The sequence below is a fragment of the Mandrillus leucophaeus genome, unplaced genomic scaffold (assembly GCF_000951045.1).
Source record: "Mandrillus leucophaeus isolate KB7577 unplaced genomic scaffold, Mleu.le_1.0 Scaffold396, whole genome shotgun sequence".
Taxonomy (NCBI): domain Eukaryota; kingdom Metazoa; phylum Chordata; class Mammalia; order Primates; family Cercopithecidae; genus Mandrillus; species Mandrillus leucophaeus.
Genome location: NW_012104209.1, coordinates 1,442,634 through 1,449,610, shown reverse-complemented (window position 1 = coordinate 1,449,610; position 6,977 = coordinate 1,442,634).

The following is a 6,977-nucleotide window of genomic DNA, read 5'->3' as shown; positions in this document are numbered from 1 at the left end:
TGTGTGTGTGTGTGTGTGTGTATGCATCAACCCTGCCTTAATTTGGAGGGGGGAATGGATGGATAAGAGGGTACTACTCTGTGTGTGTGTGTGTGTGTGTGTGTGTGTGTTTGTGTGTGTGTGTATATGCATCAACCCTGCCTTAATTTGGAGGGCAGAATGGTCAGGCTGGCTGGGTAAGAGAGGTCCAGGAAATTTACCTAAAGGGATGATGTTAGTGCATGGCCTTAAAGAATGAGTAGGTCAGCCAGATGAAGGAAGAGAAATATAGGGCAGGGATTCTGACTATATCTGACAGCCAATTATTTTGGATCAACTTTTGGTTGGTGCGATAACAGAGAAATGCATTAACTGCACTGTGTTGGTTACTCAGGGAAAGAAGGCATCTTTCATCTCACTCCGACCTCTATTTTCATAAATAAAGCTGCCCTCAGGTAAGCCCAGAGTGACTACTATTTACTAAATGTTACCTTTGACAGGTCCATTGTTAATACTTATAAAGGAGCACAGGTTCCTGCTTATAATAAAAAAGAAAATAACTCTGGACTCTTGCAACATCCTGTTTATAAATCAAACTTAATTTAATTAATTAACTTCTTGTTCCCATAAAACATACTTACTTATTTTTGTAGCACCAGCATACAGTGGAGTGCCTGGGCCATGCTAGCACTCAACAAATGGTTTTCAAATGAATTAAATAAAAAAGTAAGTAGAGCTGACATCAGTGACCCTGGCACCAGACCGTTTGCAGGAATCATTAAATACCTTTAAGATTCTTCAGTCATTAAGCTCTCTCCCATGATAGCCGATATGCTGAGCTCCAGTAAGAGCAAACAACTTCAGTCCCCACCATTTCCTCTTTAAGCCTCAAAGATATTGTAGCCCTGGGATGACACTTCTTTTTAATGGAAAATCCCAATGTTAAAAAGAATCCCTTGGGCCAGGCACAGTGGCTCATGCCTATAATGCTAACACTTTGGGAGGCCAAGGCAGGAGGATCACTTGAGCCCAGGAGTTTGAGACCAGCCTGGCAACATAGCAAGGCCCCATCTCTACAAAATGAAAAAAACATTAGATGGTGTGGTGATGCATGCATGTGGTCCAACTGTTCAGGAGGCTGAGGTGGAAGGATTGCTTGACCCTGGGAAGTTGAGGCTGCAGTGAGCCATGGTTGCGCCACTGCACTTTAGCCTGGGCACCAGAACAAGACTGTCTCAAGATAAATAAATAAATAATAAATAAATAAATAAGCAAATAAATAAAAAGAATCCCTTGAACCTCTATTTGATTTTTTTGTGTGATAGACCTACTTTTCCTCCCAACAATATTGTTTAGGCTGTCACACAAAGAATGAAATAAAGTAACTAGGTAGAACCAACTACCAATATGTACCTGGGGTGGAAAACACTGCTCTATTGATTTGGAACATTTTCTACCTCACTTTCATTCCCTAATTGTGCAACCTTCAGCAAGTTCCCTCAACGCACTAAGCCTCAGTTTCTTCATCTGTAAAATAAGAATAATAAAATGCTTTTTCACCTACCTCCTAAAGGAATTGTCAGTACCCAGTTATATTTGAAAGGGCTTTGCAAAATAATAAATAACTCTACATTTTTTTGTTTCACTAAAGCAATAGACATATGCCACTGTAATACTTTTTAGAAAGTCTATCTTCCCATAGATGAAAGTGTTTTTGTGTGATATATTTAGTTGTTGAATGGAATTTAATTTTTTTCAATAGAACCCCAGAATACACAAAAGATAATAAACAATAAAGTATCTGTTTAGTGACAAATGTCTCTAAGGAGAAAGGGATAAAAATACATCACCTCATGAGAAATGTTTTACAGTCCTTTTTGGCCTGAATGACTTGATCATATGCTTAAAACTCCAGTCACAGTGGTAGCGATGTATTTAATGAAGAATTAGGAAACCCTGCTGGAATTATGGGTTTGTTTTTGTACATGCAAAAGGCCCTTTTTTATTTTATATTATTTTATTTTATTTATTTTATTTTATTTTATTTTATTTTATTTTTTTGAGAAAGGGTCTGTCTCTGTCACCCAGCCTGGAGTGCAGTGGTGTGATTATGACTCACTGCAGCCTCAATCTCCTGGGCTTCAGCAATCCTTCCACCCCTGCCTCCTGAGTAGCTGGGACTACAGGTGCGCGTCACCATGCCCAGCTAATTTTTGTAGTTTTTGTAGAGATGGAGTTTCACCATGTTGCCCAGGCCAGTCTCAAACTCCTGAGCTCAAGCGATCTGCCTGCCTTGGTCTCCTAAAGTTCCGGGATTATGGGTGTGAGCCACCAAGCCTGGCCAAAAGTCCCTTTTTAAAAAAAATTGAAATTTTTTGGTTTTACCAAATTAGATCTCTTTTCACTTAATTTATGCATATATCAGAGGAAATGTTACATTGTGAAAACCCTAAGACAGATCATTATACAGTTTTCTTTGACAGAAATAATTATATAAAAACAAAAATGATCAAAAGGCCAGACATGGTGGTTCATACCTATAATCCCAGCATTTTGGGAGGCTGAGGTGGGAAGATTGCTTGAGATCAGGAGTTCAAGACTAGCCTGGGAAACATAGCAAGACCCTATCTCTACAAAAATGTTAAAAAATTAGCAAGACGTAATGATGCGATCTATGTCTTCCCAGCTACATAGGCAGCTGAAGCAGGAGGCTCGATTGAGCCCCAGGAGTTCAAGGATGCAGTGAGCTATGATCGTATCACTGACCTGAACTTTACCCTGGGGACAGAGCAAGACCCCATCTGTTAAAAAAACAAAAAACAAAAAACAAAAAAACAGAATTGATTCATGGAATTTTGCAAAAAGATGCAAGTAGCAAAGGATTACGCTCCTTTTTGTCTATAAGAGACTAAATAAGACTTAAAGTGTTCCATACTTGTGGTTTGTTTCCATTTTGACTATGTTAGCAAAAACAGTGCAATTTATAGATATACAGTTTTCTTACAGAGTCAGCATTTATCAACTATTTTATTATTTTAATTGGCAAAAAGGTCAAGCAATATTTCCAGTGTTAATTGATTTGGCACTTTATTGAATATGAAGTATGTTCTAGTCATTACACTTACAAGGAAAAGAACAAACCAGTGAAACAAACTGCATTTGTCTTGGCAAATTTCATCTAATGATACTATTTAATCCATATGTAAGGCATTCCATTTTTTCCAGAAAAACGGTTTTAACCAGATCATCTAAAACTGGATTTTATTTATCTCTCTTACCTGAATCATTTTTGATGTAATTAGAAAATTTAGTTCCTCAGTTCAAGAGAAACTGTAGCAGCTGATTAAAAATGCATGCCACCTCCCTATATCTCTGTTACTCGCTTTTTACCTGGGCCCGCTCACCCACGCAGGCACCCACACACACACTCTCTCTCTCTTTCTTCCCTCCTTGGCTCTATATGATAAAATGGTGTCAAAGGTGTTTATGACATAACCTGTTCTGACACAAAGCTATACAGAAATCCTCTCTTTCTTATGGCAATGTGACAACATGTAGCCCAAGGGGACAAATCAATTTGTTAGTAATTGCTCATTTGAATATTAGTGATAATTCATTCAACATCAACAACGAATTTTACAGCTTTCCCAGATTTCCCATCTGCACAGGTATTTCTATTCCCTTGCTTAAATCATACAAAGGATTTAGAACCTGCAAGGATTGTTTATTTTAAAGAAAATCTATTCCTTTGAACTCCTTTTTGATCTGACCTTCCTTATTATAGTGATTTCTTGTCTCATCAGTCAGGGAATTTTCAGTGTTGCAGCAAGACTTTGTCATTGTGTAAATCTCACTGATAGAGACCTAGAAAACATACAGACATGCATTCTTATGCAGAAACACACACATATAGGTACACATGAAGTTTGAATAGAGTAGGTCAGCAGAGCATTCTGCTAAGGTCATTTTCATCTATGAATTGGACTGCCTTGTCAGTGACCTTGAGAAATGAAGTAGAAAGTACCGATGGAGTGGATTTTATAGCCTTTTTGTAAGACGCATTTTTGGGGGTGTTATTAGTTACTCCTCTCTTTTTTCTTTCAACATTCAACCTTTGAGATTAGGTTCAAATGATCTCTTAACTGACAGGGCAGAAGGTTGTATTTTTAACTGGACTTGTCCAAAAGGTGTTCATCAGTTACTTCTCTATGTATAGCACAAATGAACCATGACGTGGGCGGGTTGCTCCTGTCAACCGTCTCACCAGGCTGTGTACATGATGGAATAGGCTATTGTGACTGGTATTGATTGGAAGAAGCTAGGGAGAAATTAGCAGCTGGAGTCCTGTTTTCTCCATTCTACAGGCATGATCTTTGGCTATCTCTCCATGTGCACCATGAAACAAAAAGCTGAGTCAATTTCTCTGCTAATTCTAATCAGCTGAGGCTTGCAGAGAAGGGAGCGTGAGCTGGGCAGATATGTCCAGTAGCAGCAGCCACCCCAGCAAAGAGACAAAGAACCCACCCAGGAGCTTCACATCCTGTTATTCTAGAAAATGCTGTGCCTTAAGGTGAATTGGTTCCTGAATATGATTGGCTTCAATTTGAAACTCTCTCAGTCTACCTGAGGTTTTCCTGTTTTGTAAAATAAGCTTATTTAAATTGAGCACAATTTCATCTCATCTGGCCCACTTTGTTTTCAAGGGAACTTAGATACCCTAAATATGTACCAACTCAAAATTATTAGAGGGGTAATAAAGAACATTAGAACTAATGGGGTCTCTCCCCTCAAGTCAATATTGTTTAGTATAAATGTATTTGAATCCTACCTCTCCTGCTTCCTAGCTGTGTGATCTTGAGCAAGCTAAAATAAACAAAATCACAAAATGCTTCCTAATAATTACTTTGTTGTGAGAATTAAAGGGAATTTCAAAGGGATTTAATATACACACATATGTGAACTTATATGTCTATTCATATATTTATATGTGACAGTTTTAAAACATGGCTGTAAATTCTTTAATTCTGCTCCCATTGACAGGAGAAGCTTGTGTCTTCTCCCCTTGAATCTGTGTGGGCTTATCCACTTCAATTAATCCAGTACAGTGGAAGCGATGCTGTGTGACTTCTGAGGCCAGGTTATAAAAGGCCATGCTGTTTGTGCCTTATTCACTAAAACGTTCTCACTTGGAGTCCTGAGCTACTATGTAAGGAGTCTGGCCATCCAGAGACCACCATGATGTGAGGAAGCCCAAGTCACATGAAGAGGTCAGGAGCAGGCATTTTGTTGATGGGTTGGTGGTCTCTGCTGAATCCAACTTTTGAGTCATGCCAGCTCAGGCACCAGATATATGAGTAGAAAACCTTCTAATGATTCTAGCCCTGAAATATTTGAGTCATCCCAACTGTTTGAGATTTTTCACCTGGAGTTCCAGACTTTGTGAAGTAGAAACAGATTCTGTAAGCCTAATAACATGGTATTGTTTTATGTTACCAAGTTTGAGGCTGGACGCGGTGGCTCACGCCTGTAATCCCAGCACTTTGGGAGGCTGAGGCGTGTGGATCACCTGAGGTCAGGAGTTCAAGACCAGACTGGACAACATGGTGAAACCCTATCTCTACTAAAAATACAAAAATTAGCAGGGTGTGGTGGCAGGTGCCTGTAATTCCAGCTACTTGGGAGACTGAGGCAGGAGAACTGCTTGAACCTGTGAGGTGGAGGTTGCAGTGAGCCAAGATTGGGCCACTAGACTCCAGCCTGGGTGACAGGGAGAGATTCCATTTCAAAAAGAAAAAAAAAAAGGTTAAGATAGTTCCTTACACAGATTATATCTATCCTATCTGTCTGTCTGTCTGTATGTCTGTCTGTCTACCTATCCATTCATCTATATCTCTCCCATGCCCCATTCCTCATTCCTGAGAACATGGTTTATGCTCAACGCATGAGAGGATGCCAAAAGACATATTGGGTTAGTAAATGGCTAATAGTTTAGATTGAAAGCGTTCAAACTGAAATAAACAATTGGTGAAGAAGCTGAGAGGTGCTGCTGTCTCGTAGGCAATATAGTCTTTGAGTTTTATATCGTATTATTGTCTTAGTAAGCTTGTGCTACCATAACAAAATACTATGACCTGGATGGTTTAAAGAGCAGACATTTATTTTCTTACAGTTTTTGGAGGCTGAAGTCCAATTTCAAGGTATCAGCATGGTTGGCTTCTGGTAAGGGCTTTCTTCCTGGCTTGTATATGGCTGTCTTCTCACTGTGTCCTCACACGGCAGGGAGAGAGAATGTTTCTTCTTATAAGGGCACTAATCCTATCTTGAAGACCCCACCTTCAGGACCTCATCTAAGCCTAATTCTCTCTAAAAGTTGTCATTTGTAAGTACCATCACATTTAGGGGTTGGGGCTTCAGCACATGAATTTTGGGGGGACATAATTCAGTCCACAGCAGTCATTTTATCACATGGAACTATTTCTGGTACTAAGGCACTCTTAATTTCCATATCAAAAGTGAATGTTTTTATATTGCTTTTTCAGTAAGTAATAATTGGGAAAAGTTTTCAAAATCTCTGTCAACCCATGCGATATAAGGTTGATATAACTACTATACAAAAAACTCCTATAAATGTATCAGAAAAAGACAGCTAGCTTAATAGAAAATATGCTGAGGATATAAAAAGCAAATCAGTAAAGGCATAATGCAGAATAACAAAAATGTATGCAAATAAATATATGCAGAGATACTAAAATTTCTGGTGGTTAGGAAAATGCAATTTAAAATGGTGAGATACCATTTTTCACTTATTGGACTGGAAAATACTAAATAGTTATGCATTCAAAACAGGCAAAACTCTGCAGTATTTCTGCATATAGTTGGAGGTAGTAGAAATATTTTTGAAAATAATCAAGCAATATTTTATAAAATTACAATGTGCCTATCCACTGACCTGGTAATTTTACTTTCAAGAATAAATTGAAAATATAAACATCAGTATG